Source organism: Falco punctatus, assembly GCF_963210335.1.
Source record: "Falco punctatus genome assembly, contig: scaffold_28, whole genome shotgun sequence".
Lineage (NCBI taxonomy): Eukaryota > Metazoa > Chordata > Aves > Falconiformes > Falconidae > Falco > Falco punctatus.
The window spans coordinates 1,231,301-1,250,805 of NW_027660251.1; the positions used below are offsets into that span (position 1 = coordinate 1,231,301).

At 51.3% G+C, this 19,505-nt stretch overlaps 1 long non-coding RNA gene and 1 pseudogene across 3 annotated transcripts in view; one reads left to right on the plus strand and one right to left on the minus strand.

Annotated features, from left to right (window-relative positions):
• The window catches only part of LOC308057365 (hydrocephalus-inducing protein homolog), a 251,878-nt pseudogene that overhangs the window by 172,634 nt on the left and 59,739 nt on the right, over positions 1-19,505 (minus strand). Inside the window, exons 23-29 of the transcript in view lie at positions 7,991-8,183; positions 5,902-6,050; positions 5,075-5,372; positions 4,065-4,202; positions 2,205-2,382; positions 1,554-1,684; positions 702-835 (exon numbers count right to left, since the gene is read on the minus strand). The product of the transcript in view is annotated as a hydrocephalus-inducing protein homolog (transcript). The remainder of the gene's footprint in view (positions 1-701; positions 836-1,553; positions 1,685-2,204; positions 2,383-4,064; positions 4,203-5,074; positions 5,373-5,901; positions 6,051-7,990; positions 8,184-19,505) is intronic.
• LOC308057386 lies at positions 12,092-18,554 on the plus strand. Of its 2 annotated transcripts, none has more exons than XR_013925241.1 (2): positions 12,092-12,485; positions 15,231-18,554. It is a non-coding gene; the product is annotated as an uncharacterized lncRNA (long non-coding RNA). The 2 variants fall into 2 exon arrangements; XR_013925242.1 differs by lacking the exon at positions 12,092-12,485 and adding an exon at positions 14,369-15,083.

The window sequence follows — 19,505 nt, forward strand, 5'->3', positions numbered from 1 at the left end:
GGTGTACAGCCCAAGCCTGAAATCGCTTCAGGACCTTGCAATGAGATTTGCCTGCACAGGCAATCTTCCCCGCTCTGCAGCCAGGTCTGTCCCCAGAGCAGCCCCGGGAAAGGCAGGAATCGGCACCGACAGCGTTCAAGGGCAGCTCCTTCTCCAGAGCAATCCCACTCGGGAAAGCGCATAAGTGGTCTGTTTTGCAGAGCATTTTCTTCCTGAACTGGAGCCTACCGTGCCCCTGCCTCATCAGGAAGGAGCAGAGGGAAGGACCAAGTCACCCAGGCAAGCCCTATGGTCCCACCAGCATCTACAACCCCTGCTTTAGGGTTTCTCAGACCGTGCGATTCCCTGCTGGCTTTGCTTAGCGTGGCCTGTTAGTTGGAACAAAGATGCCAGCTTTGAGTTGCCTCTTTCAGAGCTGGTCAGCAGGGACGGTGTCTGTGCTGTCTGGAGGGGCTGGATGGTCTGCACTGGACCCCCTCAGCACTAAGAGCAGAACCCAGCATCTGTGGGGAGCTGAGCACCCCAGGGTGGCACTATGAAGTGAGGACACTCGGCTGCTCACAAGGAGCACGTCAAAGCTACCAGGGTCAGACCCTTTCTGCAGTGCCCAGCTACTGCCAGCTCTGCAGACACCAGGAGCTCTCGGGAGCAGGGGTGCACTGCTGGGTGTCACCCTCGGGGCACCTGGAGTCTCTACTAACTTGAGAAGCCTCCGACGAGCACGCTGGTCAAAGGCCGCTTCCTCTGGGGGACCGGAGCTGAGAGCTTTCTGCTGCTCCAGGGCATGTTCCTCTATCAGCAACTGCTCCACCTGCAGCTGCAGCTGCGTGTCCCACTGAGGCAAGGAAAGAGAGCGGCTGGTTAGCAAAGGTCCTGCCCAAGGCACAGGCTTGTCTCTGAGAGAGGATCCCACCCTGATCTTGTTGAGAGGGGCGATGGAGTCCCTCTGCCTCGCTGCTCAGCGTCTGTGACACCTCCTGCTCCCTTAGTCAAGACCTGATCTCAAGGGAAACAGACTCCAGCACCTTCGCCTGCCCAGTCACTGTCATAAAAGCTGATCTGGCCAGACAAACAGACAGGCAGGCCAGGAACCTTCCAGAGCTCCGAGTATTTGCCTGCCCCCAACCAGTGCCAGAGCAGCTTGGACAGCAGCTCTCTTGGAAAGGGAGCCACAAGAAAGCTGATGCCTCTTGGAGATGACCGCTGACAGCACAGCCCCAGGGCGCAGTCAGGCTGCTGCTGGTAAGCTGGGTCGTGAGCAACAAACCCCTCAGACACGACCCGCAGCTCCTTCAAAGTGCCGGGAACTCAGTCACTTGAGCACGGCCTTCAGGAGCTCTCCCTGAGGCAGTCGGGGAGCTGGTGCATCTGCTGGAGGGACAACAGCCAGAGCTGGGCAGCCCCTGGGGCAGCGCTGAGCTGACACATGCTCGTGGCCAGGTGCGGGCAGGGAGGTCCCAAGTGCCAGCAGGGCCCCAGGAAGCCTGCTGCGGGGTGCCCAGGGCTCGAGTGACACAGGGGCAGGGTGGCACATGCCAAATGGGGCTTCTCACTGCGGTGTCCGCGTCGTCCCTGGGTGGCTCCGCGGCTGCAGCCTCCCCCAGAGCAACTGCTTCAGCTCTCTGGCTGTCCTTTGCCATCTTCTCTTTGGCCTCTTTGAGGACCTTCTCGTATTTTGCATTTCCTGGAGGAAGAAGCGATCCACAAATAGAAGCGTGGACGCCGTGCCAATCCCACTTAAGCTGGGAAGCCCCACTCCCCTGATGCTGGCCTCTCCCAGAAACAAACTCCTTGAGCAATCTATGGGAAGTGGATGCTGCTGCTCCTCTCTGAATCCTGACGTTCACTACCACCCACCTTCCCCCCTACAGAGGAGCATCCCATCCCCTGCAACGCGATGGCAAATCCAACCCTGCCAACATCCCTGCCAGCCCGCGTTACAGCTTCCCCAAGCTTTTCTGCCCGGCCGCCACCTTCCCAGGCCTCCGACAGATATGCTGGCAAGCTCTGCAGGGTGGTTCCTGGGGCAAAGCCCACATGGGCTCACCTGCTAGAGACCCAGGAAGCAACCCGAGGGTTGAGTGTTGCTCTGACAGCCCTGAAACCTCCAGGCTCGGTGGGGGTGGGGGTGAGCTGCCCTGTGGGCATATGGCATGGGGAAAAAGCCAGGGGACCTTCCCGCGGAGCAGAGAGGCAGTGCTCACCGCTGATGTTCCTGGGCAGGTCCAAGCAGATCCTGGGAAGGGTCCCTTCTCCTCTCAGGGTGATGCTTGCTGGTTCCAGGTGACCCACTTGAATCTGCAAAGCCCTGCAGAAGACTCCAGGCACTCCTGGCAGGTAACAGACTTTGAGCACTTGCTCCTTGCCAGGTCCAATGTAACCCTGCAGGGCATGGGAGACAAGAGAGGGAATGCACCAAAGAGCGTTTGGTGGGGGGACGGCTCAGGCGATAGGCACACTGAGAAGAGAAAACAGCTTCTCCTATGGAAGAAAACGTCAGACAACACGGCCTTCTAGCTTTCTCGTATCCTAAAAGCTCGAGCCTCCTACACCAGGGTGCAGTATGTCCTTCAGAGGGCTCGTAAGGCTGCATTCCCACAGCACAGACCGCCCTTTGCTCAGCGGGAGCGCAGCTCTGCTGCTCACAGTGCTTACCCTCTGCTAGCAAGAGCCAGACTGAATAAAGAAAAGCTCTTTTACCAGCTACTGCGGAAGACGAGCTAAGGCCCATGCCCTCAGCAGGGCCAGCAGCTCCTCACACTGCACGTCAGCGGTTGCCAGGCTGCTGCTGAAGGGCCTGACTCATTCATCATCCCAACCAAACATCTCCTGCCTGCGTGGTTACACCAGGGGTGCGTGAGCCCATCCAGACTCACAGCGACCTGCAAACATACATCTCTGGAAATGCAGGAGCAGACCAGGACAAATTCTAGGGAAGAAGGTGTTGCTGGGAAGGACATCTCCTCCCTGGGCTTCCAGAAAGGCTCTCCAAGCCTCAGGCTGGGCTCACACCAGCCACACTGAGAGCACATGGAAGCAGACAGCAGCATGGCTCTGGGTGACCGGGCACAGACGCAGACGCCTTTGGCTCGCCGTCTGCACGCTGGGCTGGACCCTCGGCTCCCCGCTCCCCTGCACGCTGCAGGGGAAGCCGCTGAGCGGGACAGCTCCTGCCACTTGGTCCCCTGAGCCCGTACTCCAGCGCACAGCGCAGCTGCAGCAAAGGTGAGCCCTGCCAAGCTGCCAGCACCCACGCTGCTGCTGCAGCAGCTGGCTGCACGGGTCCAAGCAGAGCTGCGTCTTCGGAAGCCCGCGGGAAGAGGGCATCAGTGTGTCATCCCTTGTAGGAGACGGGCATGAAAACAATGTGAAAGCCATTTGGCTTCCTCTTCCCCTTGCAAAAGGGACAAAGATAGGAACGCTGCTTCAGCTCAAAGACAGCCACGCAGGACTAAGAAGCTGGGGCGCCGGGATGCTGCAAACTCCTCTCCTGGCTGTTCCAGCCCCGATCCTCCCTGACCCCCTCGCTGCCCCACAAAACTGCTGCAAAGCAGCAAAGCTGGAGGAGGGACCAATACAAGGGCTGCTAAAATTTCTGGCAAAGCAGCTTCATGCCCAGGCAAGACAGTATTTCAGCCCTGCTTAGTGCTGGCAGGGGGCAGGTGAGTTCTTACAGGCAGGGACAGGGAGTACGTCCTGCTTGACCACACAACCTGGGGAAGGTGACCCTCACAAGAGCCTGCACCGTCTGGCTCCAGTGTCGGCACAACCACAGAGCTCAGCACTCGGGGTCCAAAGAGCTACCAAAGCCCTCGTGCCTCCCGCCGGCGGCTGCTGCAGGATGCCAGAGCCACCCACCAGCAAAGGCCATGAAGGGGCTCTAGTAGGACCGCGCTTGCTCGACCTTCTCTGCCACCCAGCAGCAGTTGCTTACAGCCCTGGCTCTCCGTGCCGGTTTTGTGGCTCTGTCTTCCTTTTCTTTTTTTCCACCTGCCCCACCACCTTTTTTCCCTATAACCCTCTCCTGGGCAGCCTGGCCAGGGTGAATCACTTGTGCTACTCACCGTGCTGGGCACGGCCAGGGGCACGCCGAGCGGAGGGCTGTCCGCAGCGGCTGCGCTGGAGCCGAGCACCACGTAGGTGAATCCCACCTTCCCTCTGTTCTGCAGGGTGACCTCCGCTTCCTTGACTTTGTTAAACAGCTGGAGAGAAGACAGAGGAGCGGGAAGTTACAGACGCAGGTCTGCTGCTGGGAGTCTCCTTCCCTTTTCCCTGGCTTGAAAGCACATGAACACAGCGCAGAAGCAGGGAGCGCAGGGGAGGTACAGGCACTGCGGTGTCCTGGGTTAACCTGGGCGACCCCCAGCCACAGGGTACCCCTTAGCCCTACGCAGGAACACTATTGACGGCAGCACGTAGAGGTGCAGTAATAAATAAACCAGGGGATACAAGCCCTCTGCTCTTTAAGGTGTCACCTAACAGCCAGCTGAAACAAAAGAGGAGGCATCGAGGCATTTCAGAATAAGAGGCACCTGCATACAAGTATTTGCAAGCAAAACAGAAGCAAAAGTAGAGACAGACAGGGCAACAGCCAAACAGGGCCAACAGCTGGAAGGGTCTGTGGGGATTTTAACTGAAAAGAAGTGCCAATTGTTCTGGGACATTCTCTCCAGCTGCAGTGACTGGAAGCCCAAGTTAACTTCCTCCCCAGTTTATTTTGTTGATTAATCAAGAGCATTAAAAGAAAGCATCTCCTTGGACCTCAGGCTTTAGGAACGGATGGGCGGATGAGGGTCCTGGGGACATGTCCCTTTGGAGATCACCACAGGGTCCTTGCCTGTCCCGGGAGGCAGCGCTCGTTACCTTGAAGAGGAGGAAATCCCAACTATTGGGGGGTAGAGATGGCCATTAAAAAACAACTCTGATGCAGAACGTATCACCCAAAGGCAGTACTTCCAAGCGACAGAGCCAACAGAGTAGCTGGGAAGGGAAGAGCGCCCTAGAACTAGGTGGGCAGCAACGCGCCGGCGACAGTTCCAAGACAAGGACCTCTGCCAAGAGAAGCGTGCGGTACCTGCAGCCCGCAGTCGATCTCCGTCACGTCAAGGAAGTAGTTGATGAGCGAAGCCTCCCCACTCAGCGCAATCTCGTAGGTCGGGCCTCCCTCCACACTGCACAGCGCCGTGACACGGGCAGCAATGTTTGTGCGGCCAACGAAGGTGAAGGTGACGCGCTGGCTCTTGCCCGGTGGCAGCACGCCGTACAGTGGCAGGACATCAAAAACCTGGAGGCAGGGGAGGAGAGATGGAGATGTCGAGCGTGGAAATTGATGCAGCAGAGCAGCCGTGGCTTGGAGCAAAGTACAGATGTGGCTGGAGGGGCCTCTTCATCACAGGCGAGATCACCCTAATCTCATTCTGCATCCATTCCACTTACCGGTGGGAGAGACCCTGGGAAAAATCTTCTCCCATACTAATTAATGTATTAATACACTAAATTAATTTGGGATGTCTCCTGGCAGCAAGACATTCTCTCAGCTGAAGAACTTGCCTTTAAAAACACTTTTTACTGCCTTCAGAAAAACACAAGACTTGGAGATGAGAGCCCTTGGAGCTGGGGGTGGACTCCAGCCCAGCTCGCCTGACTCCTGACACTTTTCACTCTCTCTCCGACCCGCACACTGCTCTCGCAAAAGCTACTGCAAAAATTTCCTACCGAGCACCTGATGAGTAACAAGACGAATAACACCCTCCACAGGCGCTGCACAGGCAGGACCCTCGGTCAGCCCTACATGGCCGGTTGCTTCAGCAGCGCTGCGCAACGTGCTGGGAGGGATGCGAGGCCACTCCGTGAGCAGCACCGAGGGCCACCAGTGGCAGCGGGGGCTACGTAACTGCTTGCCACGCTGGGAGCCCAGCGGGGAAGTGAGACAGATGCCCACTTACCTCCTCCGGTCCCGAGGGGAGGGGCTCCACCTCCACAAACCACATCCTTTCCTGGGTCCTCACTGGCCTCCGACTTTCCAGCTCCACAGCAGCGGACGGCAGCAGCTGGAAAACAAGCACCATGGGCTACAGGAGGCAGCTGGCTGGGCTGAGGGGGATCACTGTGCTGCAGGCTCCACCGCCTCATCGAGCCAAGAGCAGCTAAGATGGGACACAGGCACACACCAAGTACGGGGACGCCTGTGCCATTAGCCGAGTGTGGGTCCAAGACCCGTGCAGATGAGACACGAGGTGCAGGTGGAGCCCATGTCACACCGGCAGGCGGGCTCGGACCCACCGGCTTGCACGAGGAAGCGGGGTGCTCCCAGCACCCTGTCCTGGCAGGGACCTCGAGGGCACGTTGCACCCTCATGCCACCCCAGCTTTGCTCACTCCTGCCCAAGAAACGCACCAAACACCCCACCCCTGGACAGCTCAGGTTCTCCATGACAATAATAGGAATGCAGCTGCAAGCGAGAAGTGTCAAAAATGGGAAATAAGGACTTCAGAAGTCCTTGGCACAGCTGTCCCATTTCAGGTGGTGCTTAGCTTTCCCCTTGTGCACTCATCAGTGCTGGAGGGCTGAGGATCGCCATTTCTCTCGAATAACACCATCCTGAAAAAGGCAGCTGAAATGTTTTTCTGTCTTGCAGCAGCTGAGGGCTGGTGTTTAACCTCAGAGGTGCCATCCTTTAAACGGAACCTCGTCCCTGGGCTTCTGACCCCTATTTATAAGCAAGGGCTTTGTGATTGCTCTTGAAGTTTAAGAATACCTGCTGCTTCGGTAACATGAAGGAGGGCTTTGCGCTGGGGCTCTGACATGGGCAGGGTATGTACAGCACATCCTCAGACCTAACCAGAGGCTACATCTCTCCAAGGAGATAAAGCACTGGGGAGGGCTGAGCCTTCTCACATCTCAGTGCTCTTTCTGTTGTCTCCACATCTTCCAGCCTGCAAAGCTTTGCCAAGGGCATATTCCCAAAGACGCTAACCCACATCTTTCCCAGGCTTATGGTCTCCCACCTCCCCAGGAAGGCTACATGGGCATTGCCTTGATACAGTGACACAAGCAGAAGACAACGCTGCAACCCAGATGTATCCTTTGAAGCAATTTTGGATCCTACCTAGCCATATCCCCTTGAATTTCCCTGCTTTATCTGTGCATACATGGCAACAAAGCAGGGCACAAAAATGATTTCATGCTTCTATCTGAAAACATTCAGCCGCACTATTCTTTATGCCTACCGGGTATCCTTTTTCCTGATTCAGAAAACATGTGCAGAGCTACAACATTAAAACCACTGATATTTAGATGTCAGCAGGTGCGACCCCCCTCCTTGAACTTAACACCAACTCCGGCACTTTCAGAACCTCCTGTGCTCTCCTATATCCTTTTTTATTGCCCCAGGAGCAGCCTCTGTCCCACGTGATGCAAAAGGCGCCATCAGCTCCCACTAGCACCGAGGCCAAGCTCCAAAGCACCGAGGCTCACCAGGAAGGTCAGCAGACCAAAGGCTGTTTTCCATACTAAGAGGAAAAGACAGCAACTTTGTCAAGTCTCCATTTATAAAAAGGCAGCTCTGTGGCCATCGCTGCAATACCAGGGCTCGGGCGAAGGCAGAGACGTGACAACGGGTGGCTCTAGCTGGGGCTGAGAAGATGGCACATGGAGACCAGTACTGGGCAGGGCTTGACAGAGGAAGGGAACTGGAAGCCTCCACATCACGGTGCAGGTAAAACCCCTCCTTTCACAGTGCAAAAAAAACCCAACCAAAAAACCCCAACCTCACCATAGGTCAGGAGGACCTGAATGGGCTTCTCCAAACAACACTACCCTACTTGTCCCTCCCCATAAGCCCCGTGTCCAGCTGCTGGCCCTGCTGCCCAGCCCACTCTCAAGGCACATGGCAGCAGGGCAGCAAAAAAGGGACGCTGGCACCAGCACGGCTTTTTGGTGGCAAGCTGGGGGAGGCAATGCAAAACAGTGAGTGTACAAGAAAATCTACCTTTGCTTCCAGGGAGTCCTCTGCATCTGCTGGCTCTTGGGCAGGATCCCCCACTGCTCCCAGGGCTTCAGCTGGCTCCTCTACGCATCCATCAGTGACACTGCTCTCTGCAGATGCCGAGTGCTCCGAGCAGGCTCCCTCCTCCTTTGGTGGCTGGGGTTTGATGAAAGGTTTAGGTGCTGGAGGGCTGAACCTGGAAGAAACCGTAACTTCAATCATGAAGCTGCAGCAGGAGGGAGGAAGACCTGGAGAAGCAGTTCCTTGGCAGGACGTGGCCCCTGGGTGGGCACTGGTGCCGCCAGCCCAGGAATGGATCCGACCTGGCAGCTCCAGAACCAGGATGCAGCAGGTCAATGCTGGGGGCTGCCCAGGGACAACGCCGGTCCAGCAGTGGCAACTGCTTGCAATGAGGAACTGCAGATATCAGAGGTGAACACCTTGCAGGGAGACAAAAGGACAAACTGCACAAAAAGGTGGGACTGAGACACAAAGGGGCAGATCTGGATGGTGATGAGCCAGCACAGACCCAGTGCCGCAAGGAGGTTTTCAGCTCTTCTAGGTATTCACCCTGAATTTTCCCCTGGGCGGTTACGCACAGCTGCGGGTCAGGACCAGCAGTGGCGATGGCAGGAGCAGGGACGGAGCCCGCCGCCTGCTGTGCCTGAACCCCGACGGAGCCGGCACGAGCCCAGCACGGGACACCTTCGCACACGCAAGGAACACGGGAAGACACGTCAAGCGGCTCCAGGCAGAGACTCACAATTAAACAGCCCATTGATCCCCGATGAGCACCAAAGCAGCCGCAATTAGTGCTTTGGGGAAGGAAACGCTGGTCATTTTTAATCAATCTATTCCAATCGCGACACTGAGATTCAGCTCCCTGCCGTGCCGCAGGTACTCCCTGGCTGCAAAACAGCAGCTCGAACCGCACCTCGCGCCAAAAAGGCTGCAGCTCTGCTGAAACGAGCTTCTAACCGGTGTGGCACGTCCTGATGCCATCATTACCTCCCCAGCATTTTCTAAACACAAACTGTTGGAGGACAAATTTGACAAATGGTTCAGCAAAGCAGTTCAACCGCTCGTTTTGCAAACAGAGCCGAGTTTATCCTTTGAGCAACAGCAGCCAGTAAAAAGCGTATGGGTTAACGTTTTCAGAATTCCCAAATGACTCCAACTATGGTCCCTGTATGAAATTGCAGCAGGTGCTCACAGTAGCTCTGCTTGGATTTCCAACGCCACGTGGAGGGACGCGCTCGGGCCATGCCTACCTGCCGCTGTTCCTATTCGTAAACGTTCCCCCCGCAGTCAAACACGGCACATTTTTTACAGCTGGGAATTCAGTGCCTTGAACCACGGGCTCCAAACAAAGATTTGTCTTTAGTATCTAAGGCTGGTTTTCGTTTCTGGATTACAGGCTCTGCTCTTCACAACCTGAAAGAGATCCCGCCTGACTTGCCCTCCCTACAGCGACATGCAAGAACACGGCTTCGCCCAGGTGAGCCCCTGACAGCCCTCCCTCCGCCTGCTGCTGGGACGCCACGGGGACCCCAAGCAACAGCTCGGCACCATCCGTGGGGAAGAACAAACCAGGGCTGGAGGGGATGAAGGCGCTCGCTCAGCCCTGCAGCGCATCGCCCACCTACGGTCCCACCCACGCAACCTCTGCTCCTCTCAGCCCAGGCACCCGGGTGCATGTTGGGGGACCCTGACGGGCGACCAAACTGCCCAACACCTCCAGCGGCCGCTGACTTGGGCAGCTCCGTAAGGATGAGATAAATCCAGCTCAGCTGGGACAGTGGTGCTTTTGGGCAGCCTGCAGCTGCACGCTACCTTTCCCTGGCGGCAGGGGAGATGCCCACAGTGTCGGGCCACCAAGAGGAGCACCTCAACACCCTCCAGCCACGCACAAGCCCACGCACCCGTTGGGCGCCTGGGTCCGGCTGTCATCGCGGCAGCTGTCCCAGAACCGCTCGCTACGATGCACATGGTGAGGAAATGAAACCGCAGCTCTTAGAGTGGCTCGTGATAAATAATGCGGCTTAGTAACAGCTCCCGAGGAGAGGGAAACCCCCAAGATGGAAAAGCCATAATCATTTATTAAGGTACCTCTAGTTCTACAGAATGGTTTGAGGCAACTTCACCAGACCGTGGTGCCTAGACAACAACAGTATTTTTCCCTCTAAAGTAGAAGCCCTCTGGGACCCAGTGCTGGGAGATGATGTGATTAGCAAGTCCTGCTGCAGAGAAGCGTGAAGCAGCACAGCCAGGGACTCTTTCCAGTGGGGGAAAGCCAAAAAGAACAACAATGAGCATCACATGAAAAGGAAGGGAGTGAGGAACCCGAGATGTCAACAGAAAGCTGACCCCAAGGACACGACATCTTCCTGGCACTGAAGGAAAGGGGGTTGGTCCTGGGAAAGAAGGGCAAGATGATGAGATGTTCGGCATCAGCCCAGGCTTGAGGTAACCCTTTCTCAGAATCGGGACCTTCTGGGCAGCCTCCAGCACTTTCAGAGCAAGGCTGTGAACGCAGGGATGAAGGCAAGGAGCAGAGAGCGGCTCCTCCACCTGCAGAAGGCACCAGCCCCAAAGCAGAGGGGCCAAAGGGCTGCGGAAGTGCCTCCACCAGCACGCTGGAGTGGAGATGAGGAGCCTCCTGACATAAGCAGGTCAGCCTGGGGCTGGAGGGGCTGACAGCAAGGTGTTAACCCCCCTGCGTCCATCTCACCCAACCTGACCACCCGTCAGATGAGACAAAATGGATCCAGGTATTAACAGGGGGGATTCAATGGCAGCACAGGCACACTGACAGCAGGGAGAGAAGAGTCCTTCCTGCTAGGGCCAGGACAGCCTTGTGCCACCCACCATCCAAACCGCTGAGACATTAGGAAAAAAAATCATCTCAGCCTGTCTCTTGGTTTCTGAGCCTCCTAAGGACACAGCTTCACACCACTCCCCACACCCACCTCCCAAAATAGAGGAGCCAGAAATCACACCGCTTCTGCAAACCGCACGTGAAGATTCAGGCAGGATGACGTGACCTTGCCAGCTCAGGCTGTGCGAGAGCCACCACCAGCAGGACAGACACCCCAGAACGGTGATCGGAAGGCCCGAGGTCCCTGCAGGTCCTGCCAGCACCAAGGACACGTGCCAGGAGCCACCACCCCTTTGCATTAAATGCAGGAGTTTTAACAGCGCTGAGGCTGCTGCCCTGGTGCGTGGCACCCACACGCCCAGCATCCTTGCCCAGGCCCCCAGGAACCACACGCTGGTGCATCCCTTAGGCACAGCCGAAGTACCGGGGGAAAACAAGCCCCCCAACAAAGCCCCAGCTCTGTCACAGGGCAAAGCACCAGAGACCATGCACCCCTGAGGCATCTAAACAGGCTTATGGACCCCGACGATGCACTTTGATTTGTCCTGCAGGCCAACAGACTTAGATTGAAAAGGGACTTTGGAACAAGCAAGACAGCTCAAGGGTGTTTGACACTGAAAACAAAACAATGTGATACAGAAGTAAACTCAAAACCTGCCCGGTGCACCCTGTGGGAACACGCGGCTTGAGCTGGGCCACCTGGCCAGCAGCTGGGGAAGGTGGTGGTGATGGTCTGCCCTCGCCAAGAGCAAACTCGAAACTGCATTTTGTCCCAATGCCCTGATGCCTATTTCTTTGCTAGGATAAATTCCTCTGCTGAGCTACGATTTGTGCATTTACTGAACCACCCGTTGACATTCAGACCAGGCAGCGCGGAGACAGAGAAGCAACATCATTGCAGTGAGATCCGACACCTCCAACTGTCACTGTGCGCGCCTGGAAATGACTAACCGCACAGCAATGGCTGGACTGTGTTGCTGATACGATTGCTCAAAGTAGCAGCAGTGACTAAAGAGTAAGGAGGAAAAAATGGGTTGAACAATTAGAAGAAACAAAAAAAACAAACCCACTTTGTTGGGGCTTTTGCTGTATTGAATGATTATACTGAACTTTGAAGCAAGTGGAAAAATACTGAAGAAATAAGACGAGGGCACGATCAGAACAGTGGAATGAAGAGGGAGGAACAAATTGTAGGTGCTTGCACAAGGCCAGGGCCAGCAAGGATGCGATAAGAGGAGCTGGGAAACAACAGGAAGGAGCCTACGTGCCTGAAAAAGTAGAAACAGAAATCTTGCCAATAAACAATTGTTAACCAATCATATTATTATACGCTTGTAAAATAGCCAATCATATTATCACACGTTTATAGAGTGCCTTATAAAAGTGTGCCTGGTTTGTACAATAAACGGATCAGATCTTGAACTCCATGAGTATTTGAATCTGACTCCCGCTCGCCCAGAATGCTCGCAGCATCTGGTGACCCCGACGTGTGGATCGGTCAAAAAAGTCAGGAGGATTCATTAAGGATTGTGTTACAAGCTGCGGAGCCGGCGAGGATCCTGCTGCCAGCGGAGAGAGAGCTGGGCGCCCGAAGAAAGGCGGAACGTGCACGGCTGACCGGTGAGTCAGGAAACTTAAGCAGGATGGGGATCACTGCATCAGCGGTGGAGAAAGAAATCGTAGACAGTTTAATGAAACTGGCAGAAAAAACTGAAACGTCAGTTTCACGGCAGGCAGTAATTGATCTGCTATGTTGGAGTCGCCGCCGTGGTTTCCTTGCTTCTACGCAAGATGTATATAATAATGAAACATGGAAGAAAGTGGGAGAGGACTTGTGGGAATCTGTGCAAGTCGGGACTAAGGGGGTAAAGACTTTGGCTCGCACGTATCGGGCTGTACGGGGTATGGTCGCGCAGTTACACGGCGAGGCGCAAGTCGCTGCAGCTGTTAAAGCTGCAGTGCGGCCTCCCGGCGATCCTACCGCTCAGCCGGAGGAAGAGCCAGAGGGGCAGCCTCCGTGCAAAACCCCCCCCGATTATACATCTAAAGCTTATCCAGTAATGACTACTGCTGAACGAATAGCGTGGGGATTAGATGATGAATTACCACCCTGGTGTCCTGATAAGGAACAAACGGCAAGCGGCAGACAGACATTAATACCGGCAATTGCGAGTACTGGACGTAAAACTGCTGGGGTGGGAACGGCACAGCTCCACCAGCTCCTAAATAACAGACTGCATTTTTTTTTTGAAGCATGTTTGTCTTTGCAAAGGTGAAAGTTGAGATCTGACTTCCTGACCAGTGTTAAAATGCACCATGGCCTCTGGCTACTTTAAGATGATTGTGTGACTTTGGACAAAACCTGGTAGGAGCAATGCTGAAATCAAGTTGTACAAACCTGCAAGACCACCACATTCCAGGAAACGGACTGATAAGCTAATTAACATAGGAAGCGGGGTTTAGGTAACAAATATGTATAGGCGTTAATTGAATATTCATTTGTTTCATTGTATAAATGTGGGATGGTTCGTCACTTCGGGTATGCACGCTTGTGGAGGAGCGATCCCCCGTGCATCTGCGCGCAATAAACATACCTACTTTATAACTTTCGAGTTATAGAGTCAAATTCCGCACGTCAGTTTTGACGAGCCAGGCAGGAGGATTTCTGCTCGGCTGAGGGACCAGCTGCGGAGCGGACGCTCCTAGGCGCGCCCCGGGAGATTTCCTCGGAGGAGCCTCCTCTTCTCAGCTGTTCACCCGGGAGCAGAAGAGAACCCCTGGATCCGCGGATAAAACGGTATGTTTAGTAACGGGGCGGCTGGTGAGACGCACGGAGACGTCCGGCGCGCAGCGCAGTCCCCAGGAGGAAAAAAAAAAAAAAAAAAGAAAAAAAAAAGGGGGGGGAAGCTAAAAACTTCCTTTAGGTTGTCTTAAGAATTGGGGAATTCCTAGAATGTAACAACTGAAATAGCGCTCTGTGTCTTGTTTGTTCTATGTGTTGTCTTGTTACATGTTCAAAACTTGGAGTTATGAAATGTATGTTGAAAAATAATAATATTCTGGTAATTCGTAGCAAATAGCGGAAAACTTAACACTCTGCTTAAGACCAGGAAAAATGTGGTTTTTTGTTTGTTGTTTGTTTTTTGGCAATTGTTCATTGAAATGCATGCTTTGTGAACTGTCAGTGTTCCTAAAAGTTGTACATAAGTGCATGGTACCGTATAACATACTGCTTGTGTGACTGCGGGCTGCCCGGAGAGTGTGAATGGTGTGATTGAGATGCGCATTTTGATTTTCCGTGTATAGCTTAATTATTTTGACTGAGTGTGAGTGCAAGAGTGCTTGAGACATGCGTTTGAGTGCAATATAAACAAGGAGCTCTATCCGTGTTTCCGACCTTGGGTGGCTAAGGCGACCGGAGAAAAAGTAATTAAAATTGTAAAATGGGAAATGGAAGGAGTAAGCCCTGTGAAAAATCGCCCTTGGGTTTCACAACACTCTCCTGCAATTAATGTTGTTTCTGAGGAAGAGGAAAAGGCAAAAATACATGCCAATGCTCTAGCAGTAGCTCTAAACAACAACAAGGTACAAGGCCGAGGGGACCGGGGTCCTAAGCCAAAATGTTATCAATGTGGACAGGAAGGTCACTTTAAACGTGACTGCAAAAAGAATCTAGGAGGAAAGTCTCTGTTGAAGGGAAATTGTTTGCGTTGTCAAAAATTTGGTCATAAAGCGGCCGATTGTCGCTCAAAATTTAGAAAAGATGGTACACCCCTCTTTGTTCCGGGAAACGGGAACAGCCGCGTTCTGAGGGACGCGGCCAAGAAATATCCCCAGAACCCAACAAATTTCATGGCTGCCTCGGCGAGCTGTATTCAGCCACCAGAGGAAGCGCAGGAGTCGATTTGGCCGTGGCAGAACCTGTAAATATCACTGATGAAAAGGTACATGTACTTCCTTCTACAGTTAGTGGTCCTTTGGGTTATGGTTTATCTGCACTCCTTATAGGACGCTCTTCTGCGTCAAAAAAGGGGATTTTTGTTCTTCCTGGTTGTATTGATGCCGATTATACCGGACCTATTGGAATTATGGTAAAAGTTTTTTCTCCACCTGTTCATATTCCAGCAGGAAGCACTATTGCACAGCTCATTCCATTCCAAGCTACTGTCCCTCAAAAAGGAGAAAAGGACAGGGGTCAAGGTGCATTTGGCTCAACGGGTATGCCTAACATTGCCTTTTGTCAACTTATTGGTGCCGAGCAGCCAAAATGTAATGTTAAGATATCTGGTCCACAAGGTGTAAATCTTCCTAATGTTTCAATGATGATTGATACTGGTGCTGATGTTACTGTTCTTCCTTTTTCAGTTTGGCCTACCATGTGGGAATTAGATAGTGCGGGTTCAACCATTTCAGGCATTGGGGGAAGTCGTCTGACACAGGTCAGTAAAAACTTCATTCTTTTCACGGATCAAGAAGGACATCAAGCATGGGTAAAACCTTATGTCCTACACACATCCTTGTCCTTGTTAGGTAGAGATGTACTTTCCCAATGGGGAATGAGAATCTCTACAGATTTTTGATTGGGGCCATTGATAGCAGCTCTCGCCCAACCTTAAAATTAAAATGGAAATCAGAAACTCCCGTATGGGTTGATCAATGGCCCTTACCTCAAGAGAAGCTGCAACACATTCAAGAATTAGTCCAAGAACAATTGGATTTAGGCCACATCAGACCTTCTGTTAGCCCATGGAATACACCCATTTTTACAATTCAAAAGAAATCAGGAAAATGGAGATTATTACATGATTTAAGAGCAATAAATGAAAAAATGGTTGACATGGGTGCCCTTCAGCCTGGACTGCCTTCTCCCACTATGTTACCACAAAATTGGGACCTATTAATTATTGATTTAAAAGATTGTTTTTTCACTATTCCTCTGCATGAGGATGATTGTGAAAAATTTGCATTTACAGTACCAGCTATAAACCGTGCCGCTCCAGCAAAAAGGTATGAGTGGGTTGTACTACCTCAGGGTATGAAAAACTCCCCAACAATATGTCAGTGGTTTGTGGATTTAGCTCTACAATCTTGGAGAGAGAATAATCCTAACCTTATTACCTATCATTATATGGATGATCTCTTAATAGCCAGCCCTCACACACTAGCCCCTGAAAAAGAACAGGAACTTATACACAGTCTGCATACCTTTGGATTGGTTATAGCAAAAGAAAAGGTACAAAAACTAGCGCCCTGGAATTATCTTGGTCTGCGCATCTCAGAAACAAGAATCCAGCCACAAAAAATTATTAGTGTCCCAAATATAAAAAACGTCAACGATGTCCAGAAACTAGTCGGAGACATTCAATGGTTAAGAACTTTCTGTGGAATTACCAATATGGATTTGGCTCCTTTATTGGCATTATTGAAGGGTGGCTTGTCACCCGCTGATCCCAGATCTCTTTCACCTGAAGCTGAAAAAGCCCTAGAGAAAATTACACAGAAAATTCAAAATGTTGGAGTGGACAGGCGACTATTGAATTGTCCATTTACCCTACTTGTGTATAACCAAGACACAGAAATTGTGGCTATCATAGCACAATTGCCCGTTGATCGATCTATGATTCTGTTAGAATGGGTTTTCCACAGTAACACCTTAAAAGCCACAGTTACTACTAGAGTGGATGCAGTAGGATAGTTATTGCTGAAGGCACGAGAATGTTTGCGTACTCTCGCAGGCTGCGACCCTGAAAAAATTATTTTACCTGTGAAAAATTTGTCCTTGGCTGACTGGTGGATTCAGATTTCTGAGTGTTTTGCTGTGGCAACCCTAGGTATTCAATTAGATAATCATTATCCCAATCATCCCTTATTTAAAACTTCCTTAGTATTGGAGGAAAAATCTTTACAGCAACAAAATTCTATAAAAAATGCACTTACGGTTTTTACCGACGCTAGTAGCAAAACTCAAAAGTGTGGCTATGCCTATAGTGATGACAGGAACAATTGGATTTCTCATATAGAACAAATGGAAGGTTCAGTTCAAGTTTTGGAATTAAGAGCAGTGTTAATGGTGTTTCAGGAATTTCACAATGTCCCTCTTAATGTTGTAAGTGATTCTAAATATGTTGTTGGAATAGTTTCACGTCTTTCGCGTTCCCTTTTAGGGTCTTTTACGAATGACAGACTTATGGCCCTAGTTATTCAGATGTGGAATGAAATAAATTTTAGACAATTCCCTTGGTGGATTACGCATATCAGAAGTCATCTGGATTTACCTGGTGTCTTATCAGAAGGTAATGCTTATATAGACACTCAGGTGGCATCCCCAGTATTACAAAATTCTCCTCTAAAACAAGCAACAGAGTCACATGCCTTTTTTTCACCAATCTGCCCGGTCTCTCCAAAAACAGTTTGGTCTGTCTCGTCAAGACGCTAGGACTGTCATAGCGGCCTGTCCTGATTGTGCCAGGTTAACACCTCTTCAACAGGAAGGTACAAATCCTAGAGGGTTACAACCTCGACAAATCTGGCAAACTGATGTTACAGAATTCACCCCATTTGGAGTACTTAAATATGTCCATGTCACAATTGATACCTGCTCGAAAGCTATTTGGGCAACTGCTCATAAATCTACCAATGCTGTTGCCTGTATTCAGCATTGGACGTCAGCCATGGCTGTGCTGGGCCGCCCAGATATGGTAAAAACAGATAATGCCCCTGCATATCTTAGTGCCAGAATTAAGACCTTTTTGCTGCAATGGCAGGTGAAGCACGTTACCGGAATTCCGAATAATTCTGGTGGTCAGGCAATTATTGAACGTGCCCATCAATCATTGAAACATTACCTGTCTGTTTTTCGAAAAGAGGGGGAGAGGAGTCCTCATGTAATAGTGGCAAAAGCATGCTATGTACTGAACTGGTTGAATCCCAGAACGGAATGTACTGAACAGCCGATTTTCTATCACTTTTCTAACAATCCCAACGATTTTTCGAATCGTGACATAGCTGTCCAGGTATTTGACCCTGTCTCAAATTGTTGGTCAGGACCTCATAATTTATTAACGTGGGGTCGGGGTTATGCATGTATCTCCACAGGGGCAGTGACCAAGTGGATTCCGGCAAAATGGGTTCGCCCGTGGATTGAAAACCGACCCACTGAAAAGAAAGAGCAGGGTGACTACGACAGGATTGACTCCTAAATGAATAGGAGGGATCAGTGGGCTCAGTGGGCACAGCATCGAGAAAGGTTATTCCAACCGCCACGACCAAATGAAGAAAAGCGGCTTGTAGATAAGTTAACATACATTATTCTGCCCATCTTGCAGCAGTCACCTCGGGAGATACAATGTCAATTACCCTCCGGTGAATTGTCTTTGTTACACTGTGACCGTATCGTGCGTGCGTTGCAGGATCTTTTTGGGCAAGGGCCGATAGAAACAGAAAATTCTTGTCCTATATGTGCTACTTCTTGTAATTCAACAGTTACTCTATATTGTGGATATTGTAAAAGGGTTGGAGCATATAGGCAGAAGGTTTTCCTACGTTTTGGTTCCGGCGGTTTTTCCCTTCTTACTGGGACACATGCCCCTACTTTTCAGGTATAAACGAGGCCTTACAATCTTATGAAGCCTTCGGACAGATATTTTTAGCAGAACATCGAAACGAACTCATCTTCTGGGTTCGCATTATCAGAAGAAGTTTTGAATCTCATATAATACAACATTATTGTAAATGTGAACGATGGCATTATTTTTAGAAATAGGCCTAATGAATATTGCTTTTGCTTCTGCTTTGCATAATATATTGTTGTTTGTTATTCTTTTGTTACTTTTAGTGCCTTGTCTTTTACAATGTTTCCAAAGCTGTATGGAACGCAGTATTAATGCTGTATTTAAAAAGAAAGGGGGAGGTGTTGGGGCTTTTGCTGTATTGAATGATTATACTGAACTTTGAAGCAAGTGGAAAAATACTGAAGAAATAAGACGAGGGCACGATCAGAACAGTGGAATGAAGAGGGAGGAACAAATTGCGGGTGCTTGCACAAGGCCAGGGCCAGCAAGGACGCGATAAGAGGAGCTGGGAAACAACAGGAAGGAGCCTACGTGCCTGAAAAAGTAGAAACAGAAATCTTGCCAATAAACAATTGTTAACCAATCATATTACTATACGCTTGTAAAGTAGCCAATCATATTATCACACGCTTATAGAGTGCCTTATAAAAGTGTGCCTGGTTTGTACAATAAACGGATCAGATCTTGAACTCCATGAGTATTTGAATCTGACTCCCGCTCGCCCAGAATGCTCGCAGCACCACTTTAAGCACAAATAGTCTTGTCCAGGCAGAGAAACAACATTTTTCTCTCCTGGCCAAAATAAATGTGTGTGTCTGATTGATGCTGGGAGTCTCTGGCAATCAGCTCCAGCAAGGTTAGAAGTGTGGATGCTTCAATTCTATCGATCTCGCCTTCACGAGACCTGATGTTTGATTCCCTCGATGTCAGACCGAGTTAGTTTGATCTGATAATTTAGAATAGCAACAGTGCTTAATGTAGACCAGAAATAATATCTGACATGCTGCCCTTCTGCTGGGCTCTTAATGAGCAATCTGAGGTGTTAATAGCCTGGAGACCATCTTCATTT